General features: G+C 37.4%; 1 protein-coding gene across 1 annotated transcript in view; it reads right to left on the bottom strand.

Moving 5' to 3' along the window:
• PHLDB2 (pleckstrin homology like domain family B member 2) overlaps nucleotides 1–5,198 on the bottom strand; it is a 65,039-nt gene extending 59,841 nt beyond the window's left edge. The window contains exon 1 of the mRNA XM_058185140.1: nucleotides 5,051–5,198. The gene's annotated coding sequence lies outside the window, so the exon portion shown is untranslated. The remainder of the gene's footprint in view (nucleotides 1–5,050) is intronic.
• Nucleotides 5,199–18,500: the final 13,302 nt, after the last annotated feature.

The following is an 18,500-nucleotide window of genomic DNA, read 5'->3' as shown; positions in this document are numbered from 1 at the left end:
TAACATGTGGTTACAACCTTATATTCATTTAATTAGGAGCAAAGCCAAATGAATTCTGTGGGGCCTGCTTGAGAGAAGACCTGCAGCACATGTATACACTCCCATCTTCTTCATGTTATTATGCCTTGTTGAAGTGTGCTCTCACCAAAGATTATTAAATGACTCCCCTTTTTGTCTGCTGCATTGAAAATATATGTCATAGATGAGTGATCTAAAACAGGCATAAATAATTGAGAGTGCAACAAATGCTAAAAGGTCTATTCATGTTCCCCCTTAAATAGACTCATGAGTTCATAGAGCAGTTAGTCTAAACATATTTCTGCTCCTACGTATTAGAATATTTAGTACAAAACAAGAAAGTTTAACTATCACAGCTTTATAAATGTTTATCAAAAAAATTCTATCAGTTGTTCCTCTGAAAGATACTAAGATAATCATTTGCATTTGCACTTTCTAAAGAAAATAAAATTCAATGGAATAAGAAGTTTTAACCAAGCATACTATTTTATTGCCTTAATGGGACAAAAACAATTAAATTCTACCAATATGTAAGTAATAAAATCAACCACAAGTGAAAAAAATGGCATACACTCAATAGGGATTATACACATATTTATAAATGATGGACTCTTGTTTCAGCTCAAAAGAGGAACTAGGTCAGTATCTATGAGGTGAGATGCCACCATTAAAGTGGCTCGGATATGCAAATAGCCAGTCAATCTTCTCAAACTCATACCATATTCACTTTCATGCACAGAAACATTCCTTTCATTCACAATAGCTAAAGTTATTTCAAAGCCTTAAATGATTAAATATTCAAGGAACAGACAGAACACTTTAAAGTGGAAGGTGAACCATTTTCTCCAGAACAGTGACCACCCTCTTGCTCCCATTTGGCAAAGAATTTTATAAACATCTTCCAGTGACAGCCAATACTCTTTTCAGGCTTTAAGACTGAGGAAAAGTTACTATCTCTGTTTACTTAATAAATGCACATTTTCAGAGGATGGAATACAGCAAATATGAGGAGAACCATTGGCTGCAAGAGTTTTCTGCCTGTTGTATAGTACAATGAAGCAAGGGAAAGAAAACAGAACAACCAAAGCCGATACAATTTCTCATAATTATTACCTGGAAAGGAAGAGAAAACCTAATTTTCTCTTCCTTTCCAGATAACAGCAGCAGATTGTAAGTGTTTCATCTGAACTCTAAATTGTGATTAATTTTAACTATAGTTAAGAGCTTCATCAACTATTGCTAATTGGTTTGTTAGTGCTTCCATTATCCAGAATTTAGTTTACCGGGATTGAGACGACACAGGAAGTTATGTTTAATTCAATATGAAATATTCGTTAAAATATTCCAACCTGAAAGTCTGACAGTTTATGTCGGGTGTCAAACTCACGTCGTCTGATGTATCACGATTTCCCCCCCTCGCTAAACCGGGGTGGGCGTGGCCAGTGCATGACGTATCTGGCTCATAGACCGCGAGTCTGACATCCCTGATTTATGTAGACAATTCTAGAGAGCTGTGATTGGTTGGCTCCTATGCATTTCTATGACAGCAGCTTGAATAGCAATATATCAGAAATAAGTCCCTTTGTGATCAGTAGGACTTACTGCATTGGAATTTCTTTTGCATAGTATCTACCTTCCTACCTACACTAAAATATGTTTACTAGTTTGTCTGTTTTGTCCCTTTAAGTTAAACCAAATGGTGCATTACACAACTTTTGAATCCAGGTTGCTAAATTAAATAACACACAAAAAAAATATAGACTTCATTTGTCTTATGGAATTGACATTTCTATGTTCAGACTAGTTTTATTTACAAAGTTACAGCCATTGAAGCATCTCAGAGTCATGCCAATATGATTTTTCTATCTTTCCATAAGCAAAGTGAATAGGGAAGCCGTTAGAAAGTAGAGAGCACTTATGTTCCCACTACTTTTTTGCCCATACGTGATCATTTTGTTTATCTGTAAATACTGACTTACTCAAAGTTTGTTTGCAGTACAATTATTTTTATATTTATGATATATACTTTTCTTAGATGATCATGGGAGTAAAAAATGTGGTTGGCTTAAAAGTTAATATTCATTCTGATCATATCAGACTGCACTTGTCTCAAAGGATAACCCAATGAGTCACAGGGTTTTCTAGTCATGAGTAATTCTTTACAATCCATTAGATCTTAAACATAGATTTAGCAAAGTAAGTTGTGGATACATATTAATTACAGATATACCTTGATTTAGGAGCAGAACTGAGCCCAAAATTTCTGTTGCTAAGAAAGACAGATGTTGAGAGTTTTATCCCATTTTACATTTTTTGCCACAGTAAAGTGAATTGCTGCAGCTGTTAAGTTAATACAGTTAAGTGAATCCAGTTTCCCTATTGACTTTTCTTGTCAGAAGGTTGCAAAAGATTATCATATGACCCCAGGACATTGCAACTGTCATAATTATATGCCAGCTGCCAAGCATCTGAACTTTGACCATGTGACCAAAGGGAAGCTGCAATGGTTGTAAGTGTGAAAAACGGTCATAAGTCATTTTTCAGTCCTGTTTTAGCTTTCCAGTTTCATTGCCATCTGAAAGGTTGATAAAAAAGACACAAATGTACTATAAAAAAAGATATTGATGGCAGGAAAATACACTGATTTCTAGTTGCAAATGTCTGGTCCTTGAAATGTGTGAAATTCTTAGAACATTTTAAATATGTTGCTGAAATATTTGTAACTTTTATTTCCTTTATCAGTAGGGGAATTATATGTAAAATAGGCTAGCAGTGCCTTAGGCATAGGCTATAGAACAAGATGTGCTTCCCAAGCAATCTTGGGCCAACTTATTATTATCTTCTAAAGGCCAGGCTGAAGAGAAGTTTTTCCTTGATTCAGAATATTTAAGTCCATCTCCCCCTACCAACCTATTTTTTGAAAGAAGAGCTGCTAAAGTTTTGATTTTAGAAAACTTCAAAAACTTATTCCAAGAAAGAGGCCCTCTCAACCTCCCATTTAGTTGTGTCAAAGTAGGAACAAGAATCAAGCTGACATCAAAGCTCTATAACTTGCTTTCCATGGCAGTTAACATAGTTCTGCAAGGCAGTTAATTATTATGTGTATATTTAAAGCTCTGCTCAGTACATGTGACCAGCATTACCAAATCAGTCATCTACAAAACACTGGTAGACTGGAACAATAGTTAAGGGAATCTAACAGTGACATAATAACAGCTTTCATATATAACTTCTATTCTGTCCACTACTTTGCAAAATGCAGAACGTTGTACCATTATTTTTACACATATAGTTGTTACTAAAACAACTGTGGATAACAATAGTAACTGTTTGAAATGCCTCACACTTCTCTGTACGTCTTCCATAGGAAATTGAAGTTATTTCAGCATCTCCTGCACAAGTTCCCATTTATAAAATGCAATAGCATAAAAAAATCCAATAAACAGTTCTTATGAATTCAATTAGGAAGAGAGCCCTGCAGTTTTAGACAGTCATAAGGTTTAAAGGTCTGCCTCCCAGATCTTAGAATCCATCTATTAGACTAGATGCAGACCCCCATTTTTATCCCACATGCTTAATTTCATCTACAGCACCTTAAAAAATAACAGATTTATTACTTTCTAAAGATTTATAATGTAACTAGAATTATCCTGGCAGGCATGCTTTCAACAAATGACATGCTGGACTTAAAGAAGGCTGCATGGGATAAGGAAGTCAGCATGGTAAGACTATGTTAGGCCAATGAACTAAAAAGTTTCCAATTCATAAAGCACCACAAAGATGTGATCGGTCATTTTGTTCACCCAAATTATCTTTCTCCCACTGTGCCAAAGAACCACTTGGCAAAGTGGAGAAATGATGGACATGCAGAAGGGAGAAAGTCAAAAAGTTTCCTTCCAATCTCATTAGCTTCAGCCCTTCTAAAAGAACACCAAAACCTATTCTGGCTTAGAATAGACTGAGCCTGAAACTGCTGTCCTTTTAGCTCTTAGGCAATACGAAAGATGTGCTTCTACCTCCTCTCTCATACATTGTTTTTAAGTGGTTTTGTAGAACGTTTTGATTGTTGGCTTTATTGTACACCATACAGAGTCACTTAGAGTGAAATGGATGGTCATATAAATTTAACAAACAAATCAATACACACATTTGCCTACAGTGACCATACATCTTCATTTGCTGGTTTCTTGCAGAGCAATGCCCCCTGCTCTATTTTAATTTCCACTATTGGAAAACTACTTTGCTGTATTAAAAATTCCCAGAGGGAGAGGCAATAAAGTATATAAAAAAGCTTTGTTTTTTTTCAAGCACAACTAATAGAGGAACACATAGCAAGTAAGGAACCCCTGGGGGAAGAAGTACTTAAAATCAAATACTACCAGGGTGAAAGGAAATTGCTTAGTTCTATATTTTCATAAAATCTGTCTCAAGGCAAGCGCTAATCTCCTCAATTCCAGGGGATCCAGCCAAATCTTTTGCTTAGCACATTATTCCCAGCGAAGGGGAACAGTTACACCAAGTCAGCAGTACTTCGGTTTTTAAACACTGGCTGTCCCATTTTAATCCGAAAGCTTGGAAACCTAATCTAAGCAATCCGGCAGTAGACATGTGCGGAACTGGGAAAGGGGAGAAAAAAATAAATAAAGCATCCCTGATTGCTAAAGAAAAGGACAGAAAGATCTTTTTTTTTAAATCCATGGAAAGCAGCGCCCCGCTAAACGTTCACCCCAATTCAGACAAAACCGGCTGCCTCCTGAGGATAACAGCAAAACGGGGAAAGAAGTGCGAAGAATCGGCGCTTTAAAATAGTAATACTAGAGGGTAAATAGAGGGGGATGGGGAGAAACAAGGGACCAGTGTTAAACGTTTCCTCCGGCACTGCTTGCTCGATTTCCGGACTCCGCGGATTCAAGCGAGGGAATCCTTTCTCAAGCGATGTCCCTTTCCCTGCCTTCCCACCCAGCCAAACCCTCCGCTGGCTCCCGCGCGCAGGACAAAAGCTGCCCGGGTCCCAGCGTCGATCCACACTCACCTCTTCGTCTTCGAGCTTCTTGTACATCCTTCTCTCTTCGAGCCCCCTCCAGAAACTCGTTTTCCCTCACTTGCTTCAACGGAGTCTTTCCTTCCGAGCCGGACAGGATCCAGCCCCTCCTTCTCCCCCCCCCCCACCACAAGCTTAAACGAAGCAACAATCAGTCCCGCCCATTAGGGTACCCCACCTCCGTTTTGCAACAGAAGAAGCAAGCCACCACCCCTCCCGCTCTTAGAATGGTTCGTTCCCTTCGGGAAAAGAGTTAGTAGGCAGGACCGAAGAACACATTAAAAAAAAAAAGGGAGGGGGGGAGACTGTAATTTCATGCTCATATTCTTGTGGCGTTTGAAAAGCTTTTCACCGGATGGCTCTGCATCCGTTTTATGTGCCCCGGATAATGACGTTGGAGTACCAAGGGAGGTAATACCCTGGAGTGCTTTACACTAACTTCAAATCCCATCCATGCACTACAGAGCACTCCTCAAAATAGCGCTTTTATACCCGGTAGCTAAGTTTGGCTAAAGTTTTTTTTTTCCTAAGTGGCAAAGAAAGGCCATTGTCTTCGGGTTCAGCTCTGTCATGGGAAGGATCGTTTGGTCCGGCGGGCACCCTTTCCTTCAGACCTGGAAGTGACTTTAAAGGTGCAGTACCTCCTATGTCACACGCTTCGTATCAGCCACCACTTGTACCTACTGTTTACCCGATCCCTGGAGGGCGCCTTGTAAATTGAGTTGACTTACTGTAAAGAAAGGCACCGCTCCTGGCTGGCGATTTAAAAAAATAAAATAAAATCCCCGCCAGAATTACTCTCCGGTGACATCATGCAAACAAATCTCTCAAAAAATGCATCCGGAGGGGGGTGAAGGGAGTTGATTTCAGCTTGACAAATTTATCCTGCAAACTTTGGACCGATTTGCTGCAAAGCGCAGGCTAGGAAAACAGCAAACAGTTTTTCACCCTGAGTCAGCTTCCTATCGCTCTGACATCAGCAGAAAAATAGACCTAGGTTTTAAGAAAGGCGAGCCAGCAAGCGGGGTGAGGGGTGGGTGGGGGTGGGAGGAGAGAGAAAATGCTTGGCTTTTCCTCTCCCTCCTTGTTCTCCTCCCGTCCAGAAGTTGGACGGCGCTCAGACTGACAGGAAAAGGATGTCTGCTGGAGCCCCACTCCCACATGAATCCAGCTGTGTTTTTTTGGCCGTCTTCACAGAGGCTGCAAGAATGTAGACAGAGACTTGGTTAATATTACTAGTCTCTTTGGGCTCCTCTAGGTCAAAATCTACTAAAATTATTTTGTTGGGCATCCTGGAAAATTCTGTTCCAGACAAATGCAATCAAATGCATCATGAACTCAACATATTAATTTTGTCATCTGATCACTTTGCAAAATTTAGGTTCACGGTTTTATACAGTACAACAATGTTTCTGTTTTGCACTGCTACAACTTGAGCATTGTAAGATAAAACCTGCAAGATCTGCCAAGCTATTCACAGAGCAAGAAAGAAAAGATAAAAGATTTGTTTGTTTATAAAATGTATATTGTCACCTATCTCACAGAAAGTAATTCTGGGTGATGTATATAACAAAATAATAAAACAGTAAATATTTAAAAACTTTTTTAAAAAAGGCTAAGAGAATAGCAGTATTAACTCCAATGGAGCCACCTCAAGATGTCACACATCCTCAGGATACCCAAGTCTGATTATATAACCAGTTTTGGGAGACTTCTTCAAAAATCCAACAGAGATGGAGCCAACCTCACTGGGGGGAGTGGGGAGGGAGTAATATTCCATAAGGTAGGCATTCCCACAGAAAGTGATCACCACAACAGAGAAGGCCCACCTCCTGAGAACCATATAGCCCACTCACAGACAGGATCCATAGCATGCTTTTTCTGCTGGATCTGATGGTACAGGCTCATATAATCAAGAAGAAGCAGTCCCTCAGATAACCTTGCCCCATGCCATGAAGGATCTTAAAGGGCAAAACTATTATTTTGAACTGAACTGTAGAAAAATAGGACAGAGGCTGCATGAAGTTACAGTTTTAAAATGTCATGCAGAAGTTTGTTCTGGGGACCTTCAAATTAATGTTACAATTGCTAAGCAAGTTTGTTTAACAAAGGGATTACAGTAATTCAATTTTGTTCTGGTTGTTTCTTTTTATACAAATTAATATACTTTACAAAATTATTTAAGACAAATATAACAGTCTGTTCAATCTATCCCTGCACTGGTAAATATAGTTCCCATTGCTCTAGAAAACAGGTTGCTTCCAGTTACTGCTTGTCCTTGGGTGGATTTATCAAGAAATGTGTATTACTTGGTGAAAACATGCCAGAACTTGCCATGGGCTCTTTTTTTTCTTAGATTGTTAGATTCTACCCCTGCCTCTCAGTTCCTATAGTTTTATACTACAACCTGTTTTGATATATTATCTTCAATGTGATGTAGTCTGAAGTTTTAGTTTTTATTCAGCGCTGCAAATACCTGCAACACAGCCGTTTCAATCAGAACCATATGCACTTAATGTAAAGTTAATATAAAAGTCTATTTAGATATTTCTTAAAAATATGATTTTATGTTTAAATCAGTGTCTTGTAATATATTCCTAATTTGTAAGTGAATTGCAACTAAATCAATATTGAATTTTGATAGGAGCAATGTACAGTATAATACAACATTAATATCTAAACCTATTCATATAATTCCTGATATGTAGATTACTCCAAAGACAAAAGAACTACAACCATCATATTTAGTAATATGATAATATCTTGTCTGCTACTAATATTGTAGTAATTCCATATCAATCCACAAAGAAACATCATGATCATTCTTTTTTAGATGGCTGTTTTCCATAAGGTTTGATGAGCTAGTTACGTTTTTGAATTGTAAGAAATGTTTTGATGTCGTGGATGTGCATATATTGTACATGATCAGTTGATTCTGTTAACAGTGAGAATTCTATAGTATAGCTCTTACAAATTCTGTCTACAGAGGCAGAAACAGAAATTTGCCTGGATTTCATAACAATGCATTATCCAGTTTTGCTTTGCACAAATGCCATATTTACAGTAGCATATATATTATAAATTCCCTTAAGCAGGAAACAGTGTTCTGGCAGAACTAGCTTTTAAATAGCTGGTCCATTAATTTTATGCAATGAAATCCATATGCATGCTAAGGGTAATTACCTTGGGTGTCAGATTATCAAATGACAACAATTCTGATGAAGCCAATATCTGTACTGTGCTTTATCTGTACTGCCTATGTTGAAAATTATATGGGGATTCTATGCATGTGCCCTGGGGTTTTATAATAAAAAACGTAAGTCATAAACATTAATGATACCACAGCAAGATAATTTCAGTATGGAGTGCTCTTATTAGGATTCTAGGCAGGCAGCTGAACTAAGTGAAGGATATTTCATTCACTTGTCTCCATGAACAAATCAGTCAGTTTCTGTGCTGCTTATGCTTGTTTTCTAAGTGTTGTGTCTGGGGATGATAGTCCTTTGTTTAAGTCAGCCAATACCACTATTTCTAACACAGCCAATGAAAGGGATGATGAAGACCAGCAGGCAGTTTGGCACATAGCACATGGCCATAATATATTTACATTGATGATTGATTTATACAACATGCCATCCAGAACATGGTGGGTGGTGGTTCGGAGAACCGGTAGCAAAAATCCCTGCCTCCCCGCCCATGCCCAGCTGAGCTGGGCATCAGAGGGGTTTTTTTAACTTTTAAAAGCATTTTTTCTTCAGCCGAAGAAATGCTTTTAAAAGTTAAAAAAAAAGCCTCTGATGATCGCACGGCTCAGCTGGGATCATCAGAACCCTTTAAAAGTATTTTTTTACAACCTCTTCAGCTGAAGAGGTTGTAGAAAAAATTCTTTTAAAAGGCTCCACTGGCAATCCCAGCTGAGTTGCCTGTTCACCAGAGGCTTTTAAAAGCATTTTTTAAAAAGTTGGCCACGCCCACCCAGTCACATTACCCCTCCACCAAGCCACGCCCATAGAACCGGTAGTAACAAATTTTACATTTCACCCCGATCCAGAAGTGTCTATTCTTTAATTATCACTGGATGGGATGGTCAGTCCAGTGACCATCCATGTAGGCCTTCTCTACCCTTCCATCTTGAGAATGGGCATTCCAACTTGTAGATGTTGCCTATTTCTACAAACTTTGCAATTTCTCCAAATTTTTTTTCCCCTTGTACATTTTGATAGTATAAGGATACTCATTCAGAATGTTGGCATTTAGGATGCTGAAGGATGTTCTCATCCTGCTGGTATTTCTAAGGGGACTGAAGACCTGGCTCTTCACCTAGGCCTTTAGTGGAAATGACTGAAACTTCCATTTAAGGTGCAGATAGTTTTCTTTTGTTTCATCCAGTTTGTGATTCTGCAATCTCTACAATTTTTTTTTTTTTTGGTTTTCTGGCTGTTTTTACTATTTTATTTTTAAGTTTTAAATCGTTTGTAAACAGCCTAAAGTCACTGAAAGTTGGTGGCATTCTGCATAAATTTAGTTATTATTATTATTATTATTGTTATTGTTATTGTTATTGTTATTGTTATTATTATTATGTGCTTCCCATTCACTTTTCATGTTTCAGTATTCCAGGATAATATCCAGGGGTGAAATCCAGCAGGTTCTGGCAGGTTCTGGAGAACCGGTAGTGGAAACTTTGAGCAGTTCGGAGAACCGGTAGCGGAAATTTTAAGTAGTTCGAAGAACCGGTAAATACCACCTCTGGCTGGCCCCAGAATAGAATAGAATAGAATTTTTATTGGCCAAGTGTGATTGGACACACAAGAAATTTGTCTTGGTGCATATAGTCTCATTGTACATAAAAGAAAAGATACCTTCATCAAGGTACAACGTACAACACAAATGATGGTCATAGGGTACAATTTAACACTTAATGATACAACACTTAATGATAAGCATAGGGTACAAATAAGCAATCAGGAACAATCAATATCAATATAAATCATAAGGATTACCAGCAACAAAGTTACAGTCATACAGTCATAAGTGGAAAGAGATTGGTGATGGGAACGATGAGAAGATTAATAGTAGTGCAGATTTAGTACATAGTTTGACAGTGTTGAGGGAATTATTTGTTTAGCAGAGTGATGGCCTTCGGGAAGAAACTCTTCTTGTGTCTAGTTGTTCTGGTGTGCAGTGCTCTATAGTGTCGTTTTGAGGGTAGGAGTTGAAACAGTTTATGTCTGTGAGGGATGTGAGGGATCTGTAAATATTTTCACGGCCCTCTTCTTGATTCGTGTAGTATACAGGTCCTCAATGGAAGGCAGGTTGGTAGCAATTATTTTTTCTGCAGTTCTAATTATCCTTTGAAGTCTGTTTCTTTCTTGTTGGGTTGCAGAACCAAACCAGACAGTTATAGAGGTGCAAATGACAGACTCAGTAATTCCTCTATAGAACTGGATCAGCAGCTCCTTGGGCAGTTTGAGCTTACTGAGTTGGCACAGAAAGAACATTCTTTGTTGTCCTTTTTTGATGATGTTTTTGATGTTAGCTGTCCATTTTAGAACTTGCGATATGATAGAACCTAGAAATTTAAAGGTTTCTACTTGATACTGTGTTGTCTAGTATTGTGAGAAGTGGAAGTATGGAAGGGTTTCTCCTAAAGTCTACCACCATTTCTACAGTTTTGAGTGTGCTCAGTTCCAGATTGTTTCGGTCGCACCACAAGGCTAGTTGTTCGACCTCTTGTCTATATGCGGATTCGTCATTGTCTCAAATGAGACCAGTCACTGTTGTGTCATCTGCGAACTTCAGTAGTTTAGCAGATGGATCATTGGAGATGCAGTCATTGGTATACAGAGAGAAGAGAAGTGGGGAGAGCACACAGCCTTGGGGGGGCCCTGTGCTAATTGTACAGGAATCTGATGTGATCTTGCTTAGCTTCACCTTCTGCTTCCTGTTTGTTAGGAAGCTTGTGGTCCACTTACAAATCTGTTCAGGTACCTATAGCTGGTTTAGCTTAGTTAGAAGAGTGTCTGGAATGATGATATTGAATGCTGAACTAAAGTCTACAAAGAGGACCCTTGCATAGGTCTTTGGAGACTCAAGGTGTTGTAGGATGTAGTGCAGAGTGGGGTGGGAATGGAGATTTTGCAGTATCCTTCCCCTGCCAGACCCACCAAGCCACATCACGCTCACCAAGCCACGCTCACAGAACTGGTAGTAAAAACATTTGGATTTCACCACTGGTAATATCACATTGTTACCTGTGAATAAAATGGCACATTGTTCCTCCTTGACTTTTTGGGGGTGTGGGGAGTCGGGGCAAAAATAGAAGTCTCAGTTTTTGTACTCTTTAGGCAGCTGCTCAGAACTCAAGAACATTAGTTTTTTCCTTAAGTTTTACTTCATCCCAAAGCAAAATTTGTGGAAAAAACATTTGCTGTTACATGATAACAAATTAAGCAGTTAGTTGAACATATCTAGTTTCAGTTTAAATCTGAAACATAATGCATTCCTGGATGGAAAACTACCATGGATGTTCATCACATTGGAAATTGTACTTATATGTATGGTATACAAAGGCAGGACCTACAGACAACTTATTATATGATTAATAAGTCAGGGGCTTGACTTATGGTACATCCTACATACTCCCAGATGAAGGCAATGATGAAAGGCTTCCCATACTGTTGCAAATAAAATTACACAGACATGTCCATGAAGTCAGTAGCGCTCAAAATTAGCTCAAAGGATATTTTAATTTATTTGCTGTTTCAGCTGATTTATATTTCACCTTCTCACTGGGTTCTTTCCAGTGCATGTTTGGGCACTTATAAAATATGACATGTCACTAAAACAGCCAGAATTAATTTGGGGCCTAGGGCACAAGTAGGTGAGTCATCCTATTTCCAAATACTTTGCTTATGATTGTAGAGGAACTTTGTTACCATGTTTCTCTCTGTGATCTTCCAGTTTAGGTGAATATAGAAAGGTGCTACATTATTAGCTTTGTATTGTCGGACCATGTTTCATTTTTCAGGATCAGCCAAAGTCAACATTAGCATTAGAATAGAATAGAATAGAATAGAATAGAATAGAATAGAATAGAATAGAATAGAATAGAATAGAATTTATTGGCCAAGTGTGATTGGACACACAAGGAATTTGTCTTGGTGCATATGCTCTCAGTGTACATAAAAGAAAAGATACCTTCATTAAGATACAACATTTACAACACAAATGATGGTCACAGGGTACAATTTAACACTTAATGATACAACACTTAATGATAAGCATAGGGTACAAATAAGCAATCAGGAACAATCAATATCAATATAAATCATAAGGATCACCAGCAACAAAGTTACAGTCATACAGTCATAAGTGGAAAGAGATTGGTGATGGGAACGATGAGAAGATTAATAGTGGTGCAGATTTAGTAAATAGTTTGACAGTGTTGAGGGAATTATTTGTTTAGCAGAGTGATGGCCTTCGGGGAAAAACTGTTCTTGTGTCTAGTTGCACAAGAACAGGTACCGTATATGTGGTACCTTGCTCAATAGTAGTAACTGTGAAAGGGATCTTGGAGTCCTAGTGGACAACCATTTAGATATGAGCCAGCAGTGTGCAGCAGCTGCCAAAAAAGCCAACACAGTTCTGGGCTGCATAAACAGAGGCATAGAATCAAGATCACGTGAAGTGTTAATACCATTTTATAATGCCTTGGTAAGGCCACACTTGGAATATTGCATTCAGTTTTGGTCGCCACGATGTAAAAAAGATGTTGAGACTCTAGAAAGAGTGCAGAGAAGAGCAACAAAGATGATTAGGGGACTGGTGGCTAAAACATATGAAGAACGGTTGCAGGAACTCGATATGTCTAGTTTAATGAAAAGAAGGACTAGGGGAGACATGATAGCAGTGTTCCAATATCTCAGGGGTTGCCACAAAGAAGCGGGAGTCAAACTATTCTCCAAAGCACCTGAGGGTAGAACAAGAAGCAATGGGTGGAAACTAATCAAGGAGAGAAACAACTTAGAACTAAGGAGAAATTTCCTGACAGTTAGAACAATCAATAAGTGGAACAACTTGCCTGCAGAAGTTGTGAATGCTCCAACACTGGAAATTTTGGATAGCATTTATCTGAAATGGTGTAGAGTTTCCTGCCTGGGTAGGGGGTTGGACTAGAACACCTCCAAGGTCCCTTCCAACTCTGTTATTATGTTATGTTATGTTCTGGTGTGCAGTGCTCTATAGCGTCATTTTGAGGGTAGGAGTTGAAACAGTTTATGTCCAGGATGTGAGGGATCTGTAAATATTTTCACGGCCCTCTTCTTGATTTCGTACAGTATACAGGTTCTCAATGGAAGGCAGGTTGGTAGCAATTATTTTTTCTGCAGTTCTAATTATCCTCTGAAGTCTGTGCCTTTCTTGTTGGGTTGCAGAACCAAACCAGACAGTTATAGAGGTGCAAATGACTTAAAATTTAAATTTAAATTTTATTTAAATTTTAAATTTTATTTAAATTTAAATTTAAAATTAAAATGACAAAAATTAGCTGAAGCAGCAATGAAGGATCACAGAAAAAGAATTGGATGAGGCCAGGATTCATTCTCTGTTCATGATAACAGATCTAAATGATACATTTAAACATTATATGGAAAAACACATTTTGAGTTGATAATAAGAGAATGAAGAGATACTCTGTTATAGAAGAAATTTATCAAATTAAATCATGTAAGTTGCTGCCCCTAGATTTTGCATACATTTAACTTAACCAATAAACTAAACTGATTATGTTGCAGCTTTGCAAAACAACATTGCAGCGCAACCCCATCAGACCAGACTTATTCTGCTACAGCACTTTTTTTGTTGCTTGCATTTCACAGCTTCCTGAAAATACAATCTTCACAGTCTTCAGACAGACGCCTGATTAATTCAAATAATTGACTGGCTAGTTCTAACATGTTTAGTCAGACTAAAATCATACTAACTTTGATGAGACTTCCTTTCTAATAAATAGAGTTAGCCCTTGCATTTACCTTTTCTCTAAAATTAAACTGAGGTTGGTTACCCTGTCTGTGCTTTCGGGAGAAGGGCGGTATACAAATTAAAATATTATTATTATTATTATTATTATTATTATTATTAAACTTTGTAATTTTATGTTCATGTTGTTGAGATCAATTTTGTAACTTTAAACATTTAAAGATTGATTTGCTCTTACATGATCAAGAAAGTTAGATACTGTATATTGGGGCGCTCAGGCTTGTACTTTTAAATATATAGAGAGAGTCTTACAGTCTCCCAGTTTCTAGCCTGGTTTCTTAACCAAACTGGCTCTAATAGTTATTGCCCATTGCTTGAGGGTAATTAAATCTCCTTGGCAAATTATTTCTTTCAAGTGTTACCAGTAAAAGATACTTATAAAGATTGCTGCTGGTCAGGTTGAACCTTTCGGCACATTTTTGATAATACAAGAAATTCTTAGAACTTCCACTATTTTTCAGCCATCTATAGAAGAAAATGCTTTGGATTTTACTAATCAACGTCCATACAAGATGGGAATTGGGAATCATACAGGGTGCTTTATTTAAACAGAACGCTTAACTTCCATTTTTCTCCTTAGCTCTACCATCACCATGAAAATTCAGCCTGACTTTTTCTAGCACAACTTGAATATGTCCTGCCTCAGTGGAATTTTTCTTATTCCAGTTTGTTTCTCCACCCTATTTTTACTATTTACCTTTTATCACAATTTGAGATAAGTACTTGAAAGCCTGGGGATAGGTGGCATCTAGAATTTAATGCTGGCAGACAGTAGAAGTTCCCAATTTCTTATCTCAAAATCTCAACTCCCCAGGGTGACTTGTGTGTGTTAAAGTTGATGCTTTATTATTTGTATTTGCATGGGACATATTGTTAATTCTATCCATCATAAGCGAAAAACTTTTCTTCACTACTTCTATTGCATGCTTGCCTAAGTGTGCCCGTACGTTTTACATGCTGTTAAAATGGTCATTTTTTAATTTATTGCTTTTAATGATGCTTATTATCTGCAGTTTTGCATTGTCCCTTCTACAGATAGAGGCTCCTTCCTCCCTCCCCCCATCCCAATTTTTGAACATAGTAGTAGAGGATGTAATCACCAAGCATAGTAATGTAAGGTCATTATATTGTAAGAAAGAAGATGTATCTGTGAGACGAAATGAAATTGATAATGTTTGTTTCTAACTTTCAGGAAATTACTTCTATTTATGCCAGGGTATGGAGGAATCTAAAAAAATGAAAAAACCTGCTTTGGCATCTAGCCTTGTTATGAACGGAAATATTGTCAGCAGCAGATACATTAAAATAATGCTGCTGCAAATATTAGTTATAATCCCATTAATAGATGAATAGATATGAATATTAAAGTCTCACTGAATTGTTTGATGAAATGGGCTAAAAATGTTGGTTATAACATACTAAAACTTACTAAAATGCAGGAATTTTTTCCATAATTACTATATTTTTCACTCTATAAGATGCACCTGACTATAAGATGCACCTAGCTTTAGAGGAGGGAAAGAAGACAAAAAACTTTCAGGCAGAGCCCAAGAGGACCACAGATAGGTGTCCTTTCATGCATCAGCTCTGCCTATTGACTCCTGCACTGTGGAAAAGAGTCAGAAGAGGCAGGCAATGATAAAGACAGAAGAGGCGGGGTTCAGCACTGTAAAAGGACCCCACTTCTGCGGCCCGGCTGCTATTCACCAAAGACGCACAAAATTTTCCACCCACTTTGGGGGGAGGGAGTGCATCTTATGGAGCGAAAAATATGGTATAAACAGTTCCTGGGAAAATCAGTCCTGATTATATTCAAATTGGAGATTTGGTGAGCAAAGAGGGCCTGATTTGCTGAGTTTGTAATGTGAAAATTGAGGCAATCAGATTCATCTTGAGTTGCTTCACTCTAGAAGCTGGGGGAAAAGGTCAATAAACTGTAATGGGTGAAGGGCAAAATATGTAAAGCTACATAGAAAAGAGCAAAGATGGCAGAGGGCATTAGCCTTCCTCAGTTATATCTGGATGCCTTCACAGCTTTTAGTGAAATTAATTTTTGAAACAGACACTTTGTACCATTGTTAAGAATTAACAACTTTGAGGGCAACACACTTGTTGAGATAAAATGCAATTCAAAATAAAGTACGGTTGCCTTCATTTAGCCACTGCCTCTGAAAGTGATTATTCATAGTTACGATGGTAATGAAAAAGCAACTTTGCGACCAATCCTTGCATTTACGATTTTCATAGCTCTGTAAAGCACAGAAAAGCTGACATAAGATCATAAGTGCTGTTGTGTTTTAGTGTTTAGCTTTGCTTAACAACCAAGTTACTAGTCCAAATTGTCACAAAATAAGGATTGCATATAAGAGAAATAGCCTTAGTCCTATAGTCTCAGAAAGAGTAAAACTAGAACCACTTGGTTGTAAATGTTGATGTGACTTCTATGCCTTTTGAAAAATGAAGAATTTTTTAATTAAGAATTTTTCAAAACAATTCTTTTTTATACAATTTAGTTAGCTTTTTTTCACTTTCTCATGAGATATGATTTAAATCATGTTATATTACTTTGGACTCATTAATACTGATATAGGGAGAAAAAATAAAGTTTAAACTTAAAGTTTAAATTAAACTTTAGGTTTACATAAATAGAACATTAATGAATGTTACTCCTTTTCATTTGAAGGAGGTTAAGAGTCTTTCCAGATAATCAGTTTTATAGCACTTTGAGCACACATTTGTTTTTCATTTATTGGGTAGACGCTTCATGGCTTCACTTCTGCTGTGAGGCATATAAAAACATCTTCCAGAAAGGTAGTTATGTTAACACATTGTAGCATAAACAGCAAGACTCCAACATGCACTGAGAATAATGCATTGTTAAAACATATTTTTGCCATTTTTGTTACGTTGTGATAAGTAATTACACATGTTAATTTGATTTTGAGACTGGATTTACTATTCCAGGATGACTTTTGAACTGCATATGTATTATATGGAAATTGACAACAGTGGAAAAGGGTCCTTCAATAGATAAATTACTCTGTGGATTGAAGAACTGGAATTAGATCATCTTATGTACAATTAATATTGTTATTATTACTTATAGGTCATCTATAAGTTGTTTATAAATATAGGTTTTGTATGGACAATTGCAGTGAAAGATTGTCTTTATTGAAACAATTGTGTACAATTTTATTTATCCATCCATCTACCTATCTACCTACCTACCTACACAGGTATAATATACAGTATTTACTGTATGCTATTTTGTTATATTTCTTCATTTTCTTTTTCTTGTGCTTTCATATGTCTGCTGATTCCTGATGACTGCCTAAATTAATTCCTGCAATTTTCTTGGCAATATTTTTGAAGATTGCCATTACCTTCTTCCAAGGGCTGAGAGACCAGGGCTGAAAGATTGGCTGATCTAGTGCCTAAGACAGGACCAAAATTCCCAGTCTCTAACCTAGAACCTTAACCACAGTGGTGGGATTCTGCCAGTTCTATCCAGGTTGGGCAAACTGGTAGCTGCAGCTGCTGGAGGCTCCGCTCACCTGCCCGGACATCATCACGTTCCTTATTTTATGCTCTGCGCATGCGCAGAAGGTCCTGCACATGTGCAGAGGTGGCGTGCATGGAGGTGGTTGCTCACATTTGCGAACCGGTAGCTAAGATAACTCAATACCACTCCTGGTTAACCACTATACCAAGCTGGCTCCTTATTTTTTTCCTGTTATGTTTAATTAAATAAAGCTTGAAATAAAAGCAATATCAACAAATCTTATAGCATCTTATAAAAAATGACCAATTTATTATGATTTAAACTTTAGTCGACAACATTGGATACGAGATCTCATAAACATGGAGTGGTTATGTGCCACTCCAATTATTTTTATCTGTGAATGACCTTTTATCCGTGAATTACCTTATGCTACTTAAGTAATATATGCACCAAGTAAGATATACACAATCTTATTTCAGATAGCAGGACAAATAAATATAATTTATGAATAATCTGATTTTTCTAGTAGTAGTTAATGTTTTTTTCTTTGTAAGTCTTTACACATCAAAACAGTGATCAATGGCATGATCTTATAAAAGGCATGTTGGACAGTTTGATCTAAATTGGCCAAAAAGCCTTTGCATCTACAAAAAGCAGTATCTGTGGCTTTTCCATTTTGCGTCTTTCTTTATTCCAAGAAAGCATCATAGGCTCTTTCTAGTAAAACAGACCAACAATTAAACTTGTCTGTGTTCTGAATGTTATTTTCTGTATATTTCATTCTTCCATTTTGTGGTTGTTTCATAATTATCCATCTGATTTATCCATTTGAGTAGATGTAGATAGTTGTTTGGATATGTCCTCTTCTAGATCCTTATAGTTAATGAACACTAATAAATT

The sequence above is a fragment of the Ahaetulla prasina genome, chromosome 5, assembly GCF_028640845.1.
Source record: "Ahaetulla prasina isolate Xishuangbanna chromosome 5, ASM2864084v1, whole genome shotgun sequence".
NCBI lineage: Eukaryota > Metazoa > Chordata > Lepidosauria > Squamata > Colubridae > Ahaetulla > Ahaetulla prasina.
Note: the sequence above shows the minus strand (reverse complement) of the source record. Positions and strands in the feature narration are given on the sequence as shown.